The 19,256-nt window shown below is 43.4% G+C and overlaps 1 protein-coding gene and 1 long non-coding RNA gene across 5 annotated transcripts in view; one reads left to right on the top strand and one right to left on the bottom strand.

Annotated features, from left to right (window-relative positions):
• trpm3 (transient receptor potential cation channel, subfamily M, member 3) overlaps positions 1 to 19,256 on the bottom strand; it is a 356,841-nt gene that overhangs the window by 30,923 nt on the left and 306,662 nt on the right. The window lies entirely within an intron of this gene.
• Positions 2,442 to 6,291, top strand: LOC131737325 (uncharacterized). The gene is made up of 3 exons (XR_009328946.1): positions 2,442 to 2,546; positions 4,554 to 4,756; positions 5,364 to 6,291. It is a non-coding gene; the product is annotated as an uncharacterized LOC131737325 (long non-coding RNA).

Raw genomic sequence — 19,256 nt, 5'->3', positions numbered from 1 at the left:
TTGTACTTGCACTGAACCATACCTTGACGCATTCTACTACTGCTCTTAATTATAACTACTTCCTGTATCTTGTATTTGACTTGACTCTTCTAGGTATCCTGTGACAGAGAGCGAATGAATCCTAGTCAACAATCTCCCTCCCGATCTGTGAGGGCGCTGTATAACAGGAACAGAGTGCCTCATACTGGATGGTCTGGCAGTTCATTCCAGGGTCAGTTGGAAGCCAGCCATCCAGGAAGGGGGCGGAGTCACAATGCCCAAAGTCATCGCCCTAAACCGATACACGATGTGTCAGTCATAGATTGGAGGAGACGTGACTGAACTAGCTATCGCAGGGGGCGTGACGATGTAATCTGTTCCTTTGATGTGGTTATGATAAAGACAGAGAAAGGAAATGTACTGTGAAAAGCGTATTGTGAGTGTTAAGTGTTTTGTTTGTTTGTGGAAACTGTGTTTGTCACTGTTAGACGGCTAACACGAACCGGGAGCTGTCGCTTCAGGACAGCATCAAGCTCGGACTACACTTCACGACTGTCAATATAATTGCCTTGCACCGCACCTGCACTAAGAGCACACACTTCAGAAGAAGTTACCATGTCTGTGCTGTGTGTTATTCCTTGTATTATTATTTCGGGACTGAACCCCATGGTTTATAACCTGGCAATACACATCGTTGTGTAGTCAGCCTTATTATTTAACAGGTTGCAAACCAGGAAACAGAAAAATGAAGAACTGTTCTGAACCGTGAACTTTGTGTCTGTTGTTGTTGGAGCACCTGCATCACCTGTACACCTGTTCATTGCGAAACACACGATCACATATCCATATTCATGTTTTTTGTAACTGCTCTTATTTGAAATCATTCTCATCCATTCATCGTACGTACTACGTGCTCTACTGGACTTTACTTGTATAAGCAAATAGTTTTCATATAAGTAAATTGCTCTTAGTCGAGCCCGCTCTTAAGCCGGGTCCACACATGAGCGATCAGTTGCGCAACCCAGTTGCTCCCGAAATCGCGCAACTCAGTTGCGAGCAATTGCAGTGTCCACATCTGAGCAATTACTTGTGCCACAAGGTTCCCGCGTCTACAAGATTCATTTTTTTACATTTTTATTCCATCTACAAGGTGAAGTAGTTTTTTTTGGTTTTGACAACCAAGTTGACACGTTTTTTTTTTCTCCAGTGTCTACAAGTTTAGAATCGTATTTATTTTATTTATTTTTTGACAACCGAGGTGACACAGGTCGTAATGTGTCTGGTAATTAAAGAATTGGCTGTTATTTTTTCAACTGTTATTTTAAATGCCATATTCCCTAAAGAAAAACCTAATTTTTTTTTTTTTTTTTTTTTACCACCGACATTTTTAAAATTAGAGCTTCTTAATATGCAAGCCGTGCAGTCAGTATTATAAGAACCAATCAGAGTTGGCGAATTGCCACGTGATCGCCTGTGTCTACAGAAGTCGCTCAGGAGGTTGCCTGGAAAGTAGAGCACTGGTTGCGCAACTGCTCGCAACTGGTTGCAGGGACGTCCACATATAAGCGACTCGGTTGCAAGCAACTAAGTTGCGCAACTGATCGCTCAGGTGTGGACCTAGCTTTACATGTACTTATCTACTGTATTCTCTATTTTTTGCTCTTATTAGGCTTCCAAGCCAAAGGCTGGGGAAGCCTACTGTTATTGCTGTGTTTATTATTATTATTATTATTATTATTATTATTATTATTATTATTATTATTATTATTTTTCTTCCCAAACATCATCGCAGAGTTATGAAAACGCATACATAAGTAGATGCCTATGGCTGGACAACCAGACTGGCGTTCCCAAATGAAAAAGTCACATAGTTCGACCGCCATATTGGATCTCGTGGACATTTTTCAAAACTCTTGCCGTTAAAAACAACTTAAGGTGGAACTGTGACAACGGCAGCAGATAGTGCAGCAACGGCCTATAAAAAACATATGTTCAATCGAGGTACTTTGCCCGCTACGCTGGATTGGTGCCAAATATTCATCAATCTTCTTGTCTTAAACCACAATGTCAATCGACACCTAAATTGGCACGCATGTTCATGACCAGGTCCTTTCTACCGTTAGTAAAATCCACGCTTTTTTGTTACAAAACATGGTCGCGGCCTGCAAATAACCGTTTCAAGGAGGCTCTATTTTTATACATTCATGCATAAATCCAAGGTGCAATACACTACAGTCATGAAACTTTATATGACCATAGAAACTCACATGAAGTACTGGTGATATGATATAAATAACCTTTCTGGTGTCACTTGTTTTGTAGAAAAGAGGAGCTATGCATTTGCTAACATACAGTTTTAATTGTCCCTGCCATCATGTACAGATTATATATTTCAGTTATTGCATATAAATGTTGTGACCAAAATGTATTTAAATTTATTTCATTTTAGGGCTCTGACAAAACTAGTCAACGATCATTGAGATCAAAAATTCACACCAGTATCATATAGTTCCTTTTTTATGTATGGAAGGGATGCAAGATTTCCCTCAGTACCTGAAGAATTACCGGTAAGTTTTTTTGTTTCTGCTAATTTCATAAATAGGCTGAACCCAGTTAAAATCATGCAGAGTAAACGGTATTTTATTTAAGTACGTATTGCTCAAATCAGAGGTGTGGAAAGATTTTGTATTTAGACCAATGGGGGAAATTGTTCAATATAATTATTTTGAAAGTGAATATATTTACTGACAATTCCATTTACAGTGATATTTCTTTCTCATAACTGTCAACTATGGTCTTGACAAATAATTCCACATATGACAAAGCCATACAACCAATAACCAAAGCACCAGAAGCACAACAAATGGAAAAAAAATGAATATAGCTCAATCTCAGGATTACCAGAAAGAGGTATATGCAAAAAGCATCCTTAAAAAATATAAACATGTAGTTTACAGTATAGGACACCAGGTTCTGCTGTACAATCCCAGAAAGAAGGGCTGTAAGGGTGGTAGACTTCAGGCTGACTTTTCTGATCCATATATAATAGAGAATCTCCCGGGGAAAGTCAAATAAAGGAATCAGCAGGGAGAATTTCTGAAGACAAAGTACAATGTAAATCTTATAAACCCTACAGGACAAGTGATGTGGAAAAGCAAGCATCTAACACCCACTCTGTAAGCAGTGTAGTCTAAGCAAGATCTAAGTCTTAATCCCCATCTCGACAAAATTCCTGATGCATCTGATACAGTGTCTATAGCAGGAAATACATCTGGAGATCAGCAAACATCCTTGCATGTTTCCCCTAATCTGCGATCTGCTTCTCCAGTCTTGCTGCAGAAAGGTGGATTAGGTACTTCTAGGCACAAGTGCAGCTATACCTAAAAGTTCCCCACAGACAATCATTCCAACAGTGTTGGTGCCCAATGAGTCAGAAAGGCCATCATTCATAGTAAACAATCTCAACGTTCAGACAAAAGTCACTAGCGCCAAACATTCTAACTCTACAAAATAAGAGAATTTCCAACTAAAAACGTGTCTTCAGCTAGGCCAAGCGGGGTCAAGTTACTGTGCAACATGGAAGAGAAAGGTGCTGTAAAAGTAAACAGTTGCTAAGTTCATTTGTTCAAGTTCCAGTTGGTTAACTGCAATCACTTTATTACTTTATTTGGCATTTAGTAGAAAATGCTGCCTCCCTTTATGTTGATGCATTCATAAAATCTGAGACATTTTTTTACTCTGAAAGTCCAGTTCAAATAAAATAAAAAATAAAAACATGTTTTCAGAATTAAAGAACATGATATAAAGGAATAAATACCTATTAATTCTGTTTTTAATTTTATTTACTAACACTAAACAAATAAGCCATATGTACTGAGAAGTTACATTTGCTGTGATTTTAGTGTTTTAGGGTTAGTAAATTGTTAAACCCAAGTACAGAGTATGACAGCACACTAAAAATGAGTACAAATGGCTTTGCATTACTAATATTGCTTAATTTAGTATTAAAACAATTGTAAAAAAAAATATACTAATGGATTTATTTTTATCACATTGTGGGAGGGTGTGGGGAATTCACTGGACACAGGAGTCAGAAAGTTTATTTGAAACACCACTGGGGTGCACTGTTTTATTTATTCCCGCAGAGAGTGCTCTTATGCCATGGCCCAAATACCGACAACGGTAGTTAGGTAGTTCCCAGGGGTTACCAATAATGGTAGGGATACACACAGTTCGGGTTGCACTCACAGGTGCTAAAAATAATATTCCAAAACCAAAAGGCAAAAACAACAAGGAAAATAAAACACAATAACAAAACTACAAACAAAAGGTGCTGCTTCTTGCAGCGTCCTGCAGCCTCCGCTATTTGGTGCGGCTCAGTTCTCAGTTACACTTTGCTGTTACCTTGCTATCACTCATGGGTTGCCCAGACTTCCCAAACTAAACTGTTAACCTCCCACTCGGGTATGTAATAATTATTAAATAATATGTAGTGGCTGTCTTCCTCAGCTGGCTTGCTTGCCCCTTTTCTTGTTCCAGACACTGGCAATCTGTTTTTATGTTGTGTACTCCAGGTTTCCGAAACCAGCTCTAATTGTCGTTTCTCCTAGAAGGGCAGGAGTCATTTTTATTGGTTGATCGACCCCCCAGGACCCGCCTCTCAACCACTCAGAGAGAGGGAGATGCAACACACCCTCATCCAACCTCTCTGTGTCATTGCCATGATTGGCAGGTTATGGTCTTGAGTGGCCACTAGGTGATTGAATGCACAAAACAGGTAACTGCTAACTACTTATATTATATATATAATATTATATTATATATATATTATATTATATATATTTTATATATATATATATATATATATATATATATATATATATATATATATATATATATATATATATCTCAAACAAATACATATTAAATACATGTCTGTAATGTTATATCTACTAGATAAGCATTAATTTAATAGACTATTATGAAATGTGTATTTTCTAAATAATTACACACAGAATATAGTCTATCCTTGTGATAGCATATCAAAGAACACGTCAGACATTTTTAATGAAAACAAATCACAGCCTCTACATCACAAAGGAATCATGTTATCCTGTCGAAAATGGGTATTCAGGATGTTGATGATTGCAAAATGCAGCCAACAACTGCTGTGCATGCACATCACCCCTAATTCACCTCATACACGAGCAGTAGAAGAATCGGCTGTGCCTGAGGGCCAATCTCATTTTACGCATGGAGATACAGGATTCTGAGGGTATACAGAATTAATATATATATATATATATTAATATAGATAACCTGGCTGACTTATCTAATTTCTGTCCCATCTCCAATCTCCCTTTTCTCTCAAAAACTCTCAAAAGGGCTGTAGCCAGTCAGCTGATGAAACATCTCACGGACAACAATCTGCTTGAATCTCTACAGTCTGGTTTCCGGCCGCATCACAGTACTGAAACTGCTCTGCTCCGCATTGTGAATGGTCTTCTGCTCAATGCTGATGCTGGTGCTCCCTCTGTGCTTGTCCTCCTTGACCTAACAGCCGCTTTTGACACGATAGATCATGGCATTCCATGCTGGAATCTCTGGATCCTGTGTCTCCTGAATGTCCTCTTACCTATTTAGACGCATGTAGTCTGTTTTCTATGCTGGATGCAGTGGTGTTGCAAACCCAGTCCCTTGTGGTGTCCCCCAAGGATCTATTCTTGGGCCCCTTCTCTTCAATATCTACATGCTTCCCTTGGGTAACCTCATCCGCCAACTCATGTTTCACTCCTATGCTGACGACACCCAACTCTACTTAAAACTCGACCCTGGAAGCCCCTCTGCCATAGTCCGGCTCTCGGCTTGCATTCAAGACATCGAGGCCTGGATGTCTGCCAATCAGCTGAACACTAGCAAATCTGAACTCCTTCTAGTAGGACCTAAAACTCAACTTAAGAATCTAAATATAGCTGCCCTGAACCTCGGAAACTGTCTGCTGCTGCCTTCCCCCACAGTACGAAGCCTTGGTGTACTTCTTGACAGTAACCTCTCCTTTGAAGCAAAATGTGGAGGATAAAAAACAATTCTGCAGTTTTAGTTCTCAGCCTGCTGGTAACTTCACAAAACATGAATTACAATGTTTGATTGACTTAAATACACAAAGGAAGGAAACAACATTCAAATATTATACTTTGTAATGTGTAACTTCTCTGCAGCATGCAGCTTCGCAAACAATATCCTGTAGTTAAAGCATCATTAAATGTTATTGCAACTTGTTTTTTAGCATACAGTTACCTGTCACAATAAAATCAACTGTGACATCTTAATTGCCTGTGACTCTGTATAAGTTCAAAACAGCTGAAGCTAAGGCCCTGTCCACACTACATAATCTTGAGAATGGTACTCAAAAACATTCATTAATCCAGCTCAAAGCGTCCACACTAAAGTACCGTTTCATGTTTAGTCGGGCTTAATGCATACAAACACTATTAAAATAGTTTGGTTACAGTGTCTAGCAGCGCAATGTTCTGTGGGACTTAATATGATAGCATCCCAACATGCGCTGTCTGTTTACAACCTTGCAAATATGGAGCCTGTGCCCACGGAAGACATAGCACTGCTTAGCATGAACATTATCGTTTGTTTCTTAAAAACACAAGGTATCAGCAATGGAGAAAGCAGCAACGGTATTGCCATAGGCAAGCTTTGCATAGGCTACATCAACATGCCTTAAATATTAATTTTATTCTGTCGCTCCACGATCCACCATTTTACAAATTAAGCCTAAAAATGGTACAGCAGTATTGATAGTCGTTTTTCAACTCCTTCAGGAACCTGTTTTATTTTTATTTATTGAATTATTTTGCAGACGCTTTTATCCAAAGGTTACAGAAATTAAACAAAATATAAAAATACGAAATTCAAAATGTTAAAATGTTTCTTATAAGGAAAAATAAAATAGAAAAAGATAGAAAAAGAAAAATGACGATACAGAGAGAAATAGCAGACATATAAAAGCAAATAAAGAATTATAAACATTTAAAATAGTAAATAACTAATAAAATAACACAACAACCAGTGTCCTTTCCCGATGTTCTTACACGACTGCTGCACACGCTGCCTCACACCGGCAGGGAAGCTGAAACAGTAGCAATCCTTAAATCAGAGGCAACAGAAACTGGTGTGTGATGGACGCAGGTGAAAACAACAAAAAGTTCAGTGATGCGTTATAACCAAAACATATCAGAAAGCATTTTGGGATATTTCAGGACACACAAAAAATGTAGTTCGGCATTACAGCATCCCTACTTCTAACAAACCGCACTACCTGATGCGATCTAATTTAAAACCGGACAAGACAATCCCTGAGGTGGCCTCGAGTCCGGTTCTCAAGTACGGTATTAAACGCTGCGCAGTGTAGATGGTGCACAGGGCCTAAAATGCAAATGATAGCAAAGGAAAAGCTACTGTAATACTATTTTGATGAAAGAAATATGTAATAATGGAATGATGATACAAGCTGGCAAATAATTCAAGTAATGATCCTCCTCTAAATTTGAACAAATCTACTCTACTTAATATTGTAACTGGCCTGGGAGGGTGGTAGCGCCTAGAGAAACACACAGTTAATTTAAGGGGTAATTGACTGCATCATTCTCTGTATTTTGAGCACTGTTTCCCTCTGGCTGTTTTTTATACGTTAACATTATAAAGATTAGCTCCTTTCTTTGTGTCCCTCTTCATTGCCCTCTTTAAATGAACAAATAACTTTATCATACTGTAGCATGCAGGGGCTGGTTTGCCATTTTGTGTCGTTACGTGTCTGACCGCTACAGCTAAGATGATATAATGATGCAAGAGGTTTTCGAACTACTCCGATAGGTTGCCAGGCTCTTTTATGTAATGGTTAAATAACTTGTTTAGGGAGCGTAAGGTTTGCTATTTATCATTGTCGGTTATTAGTCACCTAAAATTCAACCTCCTGGTCTTGATATCAAACCCTGGTGCACATTGGACCCTTACAATATGTACTACACAGGAGCATTGTTTTACATTATATAAACAAATGGCAACAATAAGATGCTGCATAAAATATAAAACCCCAACCGGTATTTTTTTTTTTATTGTGGTTAAAGTAAACCAGACCAACACAGTAAGAAAATGATCTTTTAAAGTTAGTGTTTGACAACAACATTTCCATTGCCTGGTGCTCCTGGCTACTGCTGCTCACAACAACAAAACAGGGTGTTGTGTTTCTACTTCTCGCCCAAGCGGCTGGTCAGGTTTCATATCTTATACTATGTAGTGAAACTGGCACAAAGGAAGTGTGTCATCACATAGCCAGCAGGAAAATCGCTACCATTGTGGATGATTTTCTTTCATATAGATAAAGCATGAATATGACATTTTCTTTATTGTTTTTCTTTAAGCTTTATTGTATTCACTAAAAGAGAACTTTGTTAAACTGAACAATGTTTATCCTGCTTCAGGACACAAGACAAAAGACTGAAGTCGCATTGATTTTTTTATTCATTATTATTACACCGTGTAACAATTTTTTTTTTTTTTGGTTCCTGGGTAGTAAGTGTTATTTCCTAATTGCTTATGCCTCAAAAGTATAGAAAATGGCTATTATTCCCCACAAACTTTGCTTTTGTGACCAGGACAGTGATATTTTGAAATTTACCTATTTTCCAGAACATTCCAGATAGATTCAGTGCTGAGTAAACTTGGAGTAACTTCTAGAACTTTCTAGAACTTTCCAGTAATATAAATAGTAGTATAAATACAGGGGCCTTAAGCCCACCAGTTCAGTTTAGTTCCAGCTGCCTAAGTGGATACATATCTGCATTTTTCTGAGATGGCATCAAGGTCATAGGAGACTTCAAAATGGTGGCATTCCTGATGGTTCTCCAAGGCAGTTTTACCAAGTTTCCTTGCTATCTTTGCCTTTGGGACAGCAGGGACACCAAGGCGCACTACCACAGGCGGGACTGGCCACAGCGGACCGAGTTCTCTGTGGGGAGGAACAACGTCAAGTGGGAGCCACTGGTGGACCCCGGAAGGTGCTGATGCCACCACTGCACATCAAATTGGGCCTTATGAAACAATTTGTCAGAGCTCTAGATAAGTAGTCGGCAGCCTTCAAGTACCTTCAAGACTTCTTCCCTAAGCTGTCTGAGGCAAAGGTCAAAGCCGGTGTCTTCGTCGGACCACAGATAAAGAAGATCCTGGAGTGCAATGAATTCCCCAAGAAGCTCACTAGTAAGGAGAAAGCGGCTTGGAACAGCTTTGTCGCAGTGGTTCGGGGCTTCCTGGGCAATCACAAGGCCGAAAACTATGTGAAGCTGCTTGAGACTCTGGTGAAGAACTACGGCACAATGGGCTGTAGGATGTCCCTCAAAGTCCATATGTAACACACTTGATGGGCCGGGCAAGTTTATGTTATATATATAGTTGATTTGGATGTTTACTTGAATGGCACTCTGCTGTGAGTTTCTTCCCAATGCTTAAAACTAAGACACAAAGCACAGTACCACTGCTGTTCAATTATCCAGCTTTAATTTCTGAAACAGATAACAATAATATTTGTTTTACAGGCAGTCTCACTCTTATTCACTCAGCTACACTGCACTATCAGGTCTAATGTACTAACCCAACCTCCAGTGTACCTGCTGTTGCTCCCTAGTGGCTGGAGGACATCATAACTACCTTATATTATTAGATAAGAGTTTCAGGTTACTTTCCTCCGCAGGACTACTCACTATAATAACCCAAGCAAAAATACGTTATGGGGGGTGCCTATTCTAAGGTCCCTACACTCTCCCCCTCAAGCTGAATGTTGTCCCTGACATCTGCATTTTCTTAAACAGTCCAGTCTCTAGTGGCAAAGTCCATCCCTCTTTGGTATTTTTTTCTTAAAGACACTCAAGTACTTCAAAGAGTAAACACAGTGATGTGGATGTCGGTATCCTTGAAGACATCTTTGATGATTCCCAAAACCCTCTTCCATTCCAAATGGTCCAATCCACATCCCGTCCCGGGCATTGATACACTGGTAACTCCCTTGGCAATACAATGATTTCTCATGGCTTCCAGACTCTTCCACAAGCTACCACATGATGGTTTCTGGTGCGATTTTCCTTTTGTTACGAGGTAGTAAACAAACCGGTTCCCTTTATTTAGCACCACGCACTCCCCGGCCTTTCTCTTTTGGCTCAGCAGGTCTTGTACACCTGAAAATTTCTCCCTAAGGGTGGCAATTCCTGCTCCTATTTGGCAGTCTTCACTGATGCAATGTGCTAACGCCTCACTCCTGGGGCAAGTGAAGAGGTCTCCTCTCATTTGCTGTAACCGGAATCCATGTGTCTCCACTCTCTTTCGCATTATCGAGGGTTGCCCCAGTGTCTCATAGGTCAGGGTCTTTGGAGGTTGGCTTAGTCTCTTGGGTCTTTGGCTGGCAAGGTTGTCTGGACCTTCTTCTTCCCCGGAGTCTGAATCCTCTGCAGAGCTTCCAGCATCAGCGTGAGGTTCCAGTTCACTCTCGCTGGAGACCTGTCTTTCCGGGTCCCCTGCTCCTGAGAGTGATGCACCAGAGAGTGATGCTTCTTCCATGACAGTGAAGAGTTGCATCTGTTGGTTTTCCTCTGGCTCCTGGGGATTGAACACTTGGGCGTCTGGGTTCAGAGAAGAAACATCTTGTTGCTCTGTGGCCCTCAAGATATAATCTTCATCTTGGAACTCTTCCGTGGAGTCAGTCGCACTGTCATCCACATCCCTCTCCCATTGTCCCTTGTCCTTCTGCCCTACACGCAATGTTTTTTTCTTCTGCTGTCGTGAAGGTTGTTCGAGAGGTAGGAAATCACATGGCAATAGCAAGTTCCTGTGCAGAATCCTGCTTCTTCCTCCTCCTGCTTCTGGCTTGACCTCAAATACAGGGCTGCTGTTGCTCTTTCGTCCCACTACAACATATACTCTGTCTTCCCAGTAGGAGCGGATTTTGCCAGGCCCCCCCTTCTCACGCACATTCCTTACTAACACTCGACTACCCGGTTGTAATTCTACTCCGTGGATCTTCTGGTCATAATGTTCTTTTCCTCTGGCAGCGCCCTTACGAGCAGATTTGCTGGCCACCTCGTAAGCCTCTTTCATTCGACTCCTCCATTTCTCCACGTAATCCCCATATGAGCCTGCCTCAATTTCATTCCCCAATCCGAACATCAGGTCAATCGATAACCTGGGGGACCTTCCAAAGAGCAGGTAGAATGGGGCGAATCCTGTGGCTTCATTGCGGGTGCAATTATATGCATGAACAACCTTTGCCAAATAACTCTTCCAATCCGCCTTCTGTTCCTCTGTCAATGTCCTCAGCATCCCAAGCAGGGTTCGATTATTATTATTATTATTATTATTTATTTCTTAGCAGACGCCCTTATCCAGGGCGACTTACAATTGTTACAAGATGTCGCATTATACATTATTTCACATTATACAGATATCACATTATTTTTACATACAATTACCCATTAAATCTCTCTACCTGTCCATTGCCCTGAGGGTGGTAAGGAGTGGTGTGGGAGCCTTTGATGTTGCAGTGCTCCTTGAGCTTTGTCATCAGCTGGTTTTCAAACTCCCTTCCCATGTCATGATGAATGCGTGTGGGGAAACCAAATTTGAGCGCAAAATCATTGAAGGTCTTGTCAACCACAGTCTTGGCAGATTTGTTGGTTGTCGCATAGGCTTGGGCAAAGCGAGTGTAGTGATCCATTACCACTAGAATGTACTCATATCCTTTCTTGCACTTTTCCAGGTGCAGGAAATCCACTGACACCAACTCAAATGGGTAGGTTGTTTTGATGTTACACAATGGTGCTCGGGTGGGTTTGTTGGGTCTTCTTTTCTTCAGACAGTCGCAGACCTTGATCACGAAGTGTTCTACATCTCGTTGCATCTTCGGCCAATAAAATCGTTCCCTGATGAGGTTCAAGGTCCGCTCCACTCCCAGATGTCCCATCTCCTGATGCAACTCCCGATACACCAGCGGTTGATACTGTTTGGGCAACACTACTTGTGATCTGGAAACAGTTTTCCGGCACAATATTCCCTCCTCACTGATATACAGCTTCGTCCATTCTCGCAGGAGCACTTGTTCGTCACTATGTGCTTGTCGACTTGCTTGAGCTCCTGGTCTCTGGTTTTCTGGTCTGGTCTCTCATTTTCCTCAATTCTCCTACAGTGGCGGGTTTCTTCTCCTTGAGAGCCTGGACTGGGGCTATCTCTGCGGGATCCATTGAGTAACCATCCTCCGACACCATCCTGCCTAGGAATCTCACCTTTTTCCGGAACATTTCACACTTCTTTGCGGACAGCTTAGCGCCATGTTGCTGATATCGTTGCAGTACTGTCCTGATGTGCTGGATGTGGTCCTCAAAGGTCTTACTGTGCACTAGATTATCATCTAGGTACGGCTGGCAGATGTCATCTCGAAGGCCTGATAGACACTCTTCCATGCTTCATTGGAATTCGGCAGGGGCCGAGCTCAGACCAAAAGGAATGCGGACATATAAGCCCCAGGGGGTGATGAATGCTGTGAGAGGTCGACTTTCCTTGTCTAGGCTACCCTGGTGGTAGGCCTTCCCCTGGTCCAGGACAGAGAACCAGGAACTGCCGCTTAGACTATCCAGCATATCTTGGATTCTGGGAATTGGGTGTCTATCAGGGACGGACTACCGGTTCAGCTCACGGTAGTCACAGCAAAGCCTTAAACTTCCATCTTTTTTTCGTACACAGACAATGGGTGAGGAGTAATGTGACCGGGACTTGGTTATCCAGCCTCGGTTCAGCAGGTCCTGCAGGTATTCTTTCACCTCGTGATGTAAAGGCTTTGGTACTGATGTGTATGTCTTCTGTACCGGAGTTTTGTCATGGAGAGTGATGTGCATCCGTAACGAGGGAATGTGTCCCACATCATAGTCATCTTGAGAGAAAGCATTGCACTCCTCTCTCAGCATCTTCTTAGCCACTGCTTGCTGTGCCGTACTCAAGTGGTGTAAATCAACAGGTGGATCCCATGCATGTCCTTGTGGTTCTACTTGACTCCTCTTGCCCTTACACATCTGTCGGGGTGACTCCGCCGAATCCATGTGGTCATTCTGGTGCTCTAAGGATCTCACTGCCGCTGGGTAAGCCGCTTTAACTGGCTGCATGTGCCCCAAGGTGGCATGCTGACCCAAGGTGATGTTATGCTTGGAGGTGTTCACCACCGAGATAGTGATTGCTGTTGGGTTCCTTTTGCTAACAGTCACTAACCCTTCCATCACCTCCACACCCTCAGGCCAATTCAGCTCCTCCGTAGGGACAAACAGCATCACTTGATCTTCTTCCAGTGTTCCCATGTGTGCACGACCTTGGATGGTGGTGGCTTGCCCGGGTGGTAACCTGACTTTCCCCTTTCCTGTCCGGACGACACAACTACTGTCGTTGGTCCTGCAAACTTGCATTATCTGGACCAATTCTTTGGCTGCCTTGACACTCACAGAAAAAGCATCCCTCACCATGTTAACTGTGCCATCAATTGGTGTTTCTCCCTCTAGCGTTCTTGGCCCCTTTACAATCTCTTCGATGACATTGAACCCAATGATTGGTTCCTCTGCTACGTTGGGATCACTAGAAACCAGCACTGGGATGTGCAAGCGCTGACTTTGGTTCAATTTGCCGTTCAGTTGAAATTCCACCTCAACCCAACCCACAAATGGTATCTCAGTCTGATTGGCTGCCAACCCAATGAGTGTGCCAGGCCCCAGCAGCTCTTCGACTGGCCTAACTGCAGTCTGGGGTAAATGCTGGCTTCTCCACTCTTCACTAATTATGCTGGCCTGGGCTCCCGTATCCCACAACGCTAAAGTTGGCACCTTGTCCAGTGTGCAGTGCACCAGGCATCTCCTCCCAATCATCTTAACCAACCGGGCATCCTGCTTTGGGGTGAGGTAGCTGGTTTTGCCTAACTCTGGGTTTCTTCCCTTAGGGTTATCCTTGCTGGCCACCTTCACCTCCCGCCCACTGATGGCACTGCAGAGCACCGGCTGGCTCTGGGTGTGTTGCCTGTGACCAGTTGTCATATCCGGCTGATGTTGGGACAATGCCTGTGGGGTTGCTGCTGGTCCCTTCACAGCGACCCCTCCCCGTTTCCCTGAACCTGGCGGTGAGCCCGGCATCACGGAGATAGATGTCCCTCTTGACCGCACCTGAAACAATGGTTGCACTGCTCTCCTGCCTCAGCTTCCTGGCACGCTCTGCACCCCCTTTGCAGTGATCTTCTTCTTGCCATTGGCGGGTAGCCCTGACTGGACCTGGCGGTCGCGCCAATTGAGGCTGATAGCATTTTCTTCACCTCGGCTAGTTCTGCTCTAAATTCTCTGACCATCACTTGAACTTCCGTCTCTACTGTCTGCTCAGCGGTGGCCCCCTTTCTTGTCCCTTCTGCTTTGGGTGCGACCCGTCTTGTACTCGGTGGTTCTGCGCTTTGGTCACCTTCCTGGAATGCTCTACTTACTTCCACTTGTAGCTCATTTGTTCGGGTTGTTTTGGCTGCAATACTTTTCTTTATTTTCTGCTGCCTCTCCAGTTCCAGGCTTGCAGCTTCACTGATCCTCTCTATCAATGCCTCATCAGTGACAGTGGGGTCATCCAAGTATGGCTTCATCTGGAAATTCACACTGTCACCCTGCAGTCCGGTACCTATGGATCTGAGAAATTTTTTTCTTATCAACTCAGCATCGTACTGCTCTTCGGCCCCTTTTTCTCTGGATACAAACAGCAGCCTTTCCTTCAACTCAATAGCCCGAAATAAAAAGTTCTGCGCTGACTCTCTAGGTTCCTGTGAAATGTTCACCAACTTCTGGTAGAGGTCTGATGTGCTTTCCTCCTTATAGTGGCCCTTCAAGATTGTTCTCAATTTGTCAAGTGTCAGGTCACTTTTTATCTCGAGCATATCTCTAAGATGAAGTCCTGGGCAAACTGCTTTAATCACAGCGTCAATAACCTCAGAGTCTGCATGCCCTTTTCGGACCCCGGCCTCTATCTGGTGAATGAGGTTTGTGTACGAAAGCTTGTCTTTTTGACCCCCTTCACCAATCTGTCCGTGAATCCTAAACTCTCGTCTAATTGTAACTTCAGGCAGCAGAGGGTTTCTTAATGGCAGGGCCGGTGCCGCTCTCTCTGATACTTTGTCTGTGTCCCCTGCTCCTAACTTCACGCTCATAGCCTTAATCTCTATCTCCAGAGCTTTCCTAGCTTCCTCCTGGGACTGTTGTAATTGCTTGTATTTATCTCTCAACTCTTCTAAACGTATCTGCTCCTGCTCGGATGCCTGACTGTCTGTGCTTGTGCCTTTAAGTGTCTTGATGAAAGATATGAAGTCTTGCACATACTGGCATGCTTCATCTTCCTCCTGTTTGTCCTCAATATCGTCTAAAACGCGCTCTGCCATTCTGATTAAAGCTCGCCTACTTCTCTCCTTAACAGCTGCATCACGGTCCTTTATGCACTTTAAGTAGCAACATGCTTCCACTAGCTGGTTTCTCTCTAAAGCACTGAGAGCCACACTTGCCTGTTCTTGCAGTCGTTCCAACTCCATTGTGCACACCGTTGACAGCTGTAGGCAACTCACTTTTTATACAGATTTTTTTTATATAAAAGTGAAAGAAGTTACGTCCCCTGCCTGTTAGTCCTGGTCACTTCCTCCGGGGGATGGCTCGCCAAAATATGTAACACACTTGATGGGCCGGGCAAGTTTATGTTACATATATAGTTGATTTGGATGTTTACTTGAATGGCACTCTGCTGTGAGTTTCTTCCCAATGCTTAAAACTAAGACACAAAGCACAGTACCACTGCTGTTCAATTATCCAGCTTTAATTTCTGAAACAGATAACAATAATATTTGTTTTACAGGCAGTCTCACTCTTATTCACTCAGCTACACTGCACTATCAGGTCTAATGTACTAACCCAACCTCCAGTGTACCTGCTGTTGCTCCCTAGTGGCTGGAGGACGTCATAACTACCTTATATTATTAGATAAGAGTTTCAGGTTACTTTCCTCCGCAGGACTACTCACTATAATAACCCAAGCAAAAATACGTTATGGGGGGTGCCTATTCTAAGGTCCCTACACATATCCTTGATGCTCATCTTGATAAATTCAAGGAGAACATGGGAGCGTACTCGGAGGAGCAAGGCGAGCGCTTCCACCAGGATATACTGGACTTTGAACGCCGCTACCAAGGACAGTATAACGAGAACATGATGGGAGACTACATTTGGGGGCTGATTCGTGAAAGTGATTTACAGTATAATCGTAAATCTCGAAAAACTACTCACTTCTAAATCTGTTGTAGTCATTTTTGTATTACTTTAGTATAAATACATGTTAATTTGGATTCATATGTTATTTTTTTCTGACTTTATGTGAACGAAAAGACACAAATTCGCCCGTTTTCTCATTGGAAATAGGTAAATTTCAAAATATCACTGTCCTGGTCACAGCAGCAAAGTTTGTGGGAAATAATAGCCATTTTCTATACTTTTGAGGCATAAGCAATTAGGAAATAACACTTACTACCCAGGAACAAAAATTGTGTTACATAGTGTTATTAGTTTATTTAGCAGACGCCTTTATCCAAGGCGACTTACAAAGACTAGGGTGTGTGAACTATGCATCAGCCGCAGAGTCACTTACAATTACGTCTCACCTGAAAGGCGGAGCACAAGGAGGTTAAGTGACTTACTCTGGGTCACACAATGAGTCAGTGGCTGAGGTGGGATTTGAACCAGGGACCTCCTGGTTACAAGCCCTTTTCTTTAACATCAGAAACACAATGACAAAACCTGACTGTTTGTTTGGATGTGCTCTCCTTCTTAACTAGATAACCTTTTATTTGTAATGAGCTGTGACACAGACAGAATGATTCTTGGTGATAAATCTCTCTCTTGACCTGGATGGCCAGACAATTCATTCCCAGGGTTAGGCGAAAGTCGGCCATCTAGAAAGGGAGCGGAGCTACAATACACTAAATCATCGACCCGGAAGGGAAACGATGTGGCATCCGCAGATTGGAGGAGCGGTTGCAATCGTTAACCAAGGGGTCATGATTGACGGTATATAAGGGGACGTAGTGAAGTGATCTATTCCTTTGTTATGGTTAACACTGAACCGGAAGGAGAACCGTATTGTGAATCGTGAGTGTTTTGTTTGTTTTGTCGTGTCTAATTATACTTGTTTGTTATTATTAGACAACTAACACGATCCGGAGCTGTCGCTACAGGAAAGCACAAAACCCGGACAACACTGCACTTGTTTCACAATAAATTGTATTTGAACCACGAGCACTACAGCACTCACTTTGGACTGATGACTGTGTTTGTATATTGTGGGTGTATTAAAGACTGTGTTTATTGTTTCGGGACTGAACCCCTGGGTTAAACTGTGTAGTACACAGCCTTGTGTACTACCATTCATTATTATTTACCGTTTGTCATCAGACTTTGGATTATAAATAAAAGACCATTGCACCTAGCCAGCTAATACCCTGTCTGATTGGGGAAGCTCAGGTAGCACTGTGTGCGCTATAGGTGAGCACTGAGACACCTTTACCATTGTTGGTAACAGTGTCTCAGTGCCACCTTGTGGCGAGAAATAAATAGTGCACCCAAGGGGTGTTTAGAAACCCAACTTTCTGTCTCCGGTGTCAGTGATTTCCCCCACCCTTCTACACATGGTGTTAGAAGTGGGATTCACTGGCATTGCCCATTAAAAACAGTGCAACGCTAGAAGGAGCCGAAATGGATGCCACATAATTTGCGGCTATGATGGACCTATTACGTCAGACCCTCACTGCTGCGGTGCAGGGGGCTGCTAGACCCGCAGGTCCAGATCCCAGGTTGCAGAGACCCACCAAAATGACGGCTGATGATCGCCCTGAAGCCTACCTGGAGGTGTTCGAGGCTATGGCGATCTTGGCTGGGTGGGAACAGGCACAGTGGGCTACCTGCCTCTTAGCCCAGCTGACGGGAGAGGCACAGGCAGCCGCGAGGGCGCTGTCCCCAGAACAAATGATGGATTACCCCACACTAAAGGCGGCCATCCTTAATCGGGTGGGGACCACGCCAGAGGGATATTGGCGAAAGTTCCGGGAGGCGCAGTTTTCGGCCTCGGTTTTTCACCCTCAGACTGATGGTCTTGTGGAGCGATTTAATAAGACCCTCAAGAACATGTTGCGCAGATTTATTGATAGTGACGTGCGCTACTGGGACCAGCTGATTCCGCCCCTTCTCTTTGCTATCAGAGAGGTACCCCAGGCGTCCACAGGCTTTTCGCCATTTGAGTTGTTGTATGGACGGAGAACCCGGGGTGTACTCGATCTGGTTAGAGAGATGTGGGAGGAACAGCAGGACAATTCGACTAATACTGTCCGGTATGTGTTGGACCTGCGCAAACGTCTGGAGTCTGTGGGAAAGTGGGTGCACGACAATTTGCAACAGGCTCAGCACAGACAGGAGACCCAATATAACAGGGGGGCTCGGTTACGCACGTTTCAGCCGGGGGATAAGGTGCTTCTATTGTTACCCAGTTCAGAGTCCAAACTCCTGGCGAAGTGGCAAGGGCCGTTTGAGGTTACACGTCGGGTTGGGGCGGTGGATTATGAGATCTGCCAGCCGGAGCGACGGAAAGAAAAGCACATTTACCATATCAACCTGTTGAAGCCGTGGTTACAGCAGGAGGCTTTGTTTGTGGCGCAAGCAGATGACGTCACGGATTTGGGACCTGATCTTTCTGTGCTGGCGAAAACAGGGTCGGTACAGATTGCAGATAATCTGACACCAACACAGAAATGTCAGGCTCGGGCGCTAGTGGCGGAGTTTCCTGATGTGTTTTCTCCCGTCCCGGGGCAGACTCGAGTAGCCCACCATCACATTGAGATTGAGCCGGGGGCGCCAGTTCGCCAGAGGCTGTACCGCATACCTGAGCGCAAAAGGCAGGTAGTAAAGGCGGAAATTGATGAGATGCTTAGACTGGGGGTAATAGAAGAGTCCCAGAGTGACTGGAACAGTCCGATTGTGTTAGTGGATAAGCCGGATGGATCAACTCGATTTTGCATTGATTTCAGGCGAGTTAATGAAAAATCGAAGTTTGACGCTTATCCCATGCCCCGAGTAGATGAGTTGCTGGAGCGTCTTGGCATGGCTCATTTTATGACAACACTGGATTTAACGAAG

The sequence above is a fragment of the Acipenser ruthenus genome, chromosome 1 (assembly GCF_902713425.1).
Source record: "Acipenser ruthenus chromosome 1, fAciRut3.2 maternal haplotype, whole genome shotgun sequence".
Taxonomy (NCBI): domain Eukaryota; kingdom Metazoa; phylum Chordata; class Actinopteri; order Acipenseriformes; family Acipenseridae; genus Acipenser; species Acipenser ruthenus.
The sequence above is the reverse complement of the archived record's forward strand: the minus strand, read 5'-3'. Positions and strand labels throughout refer to the sequence as shown.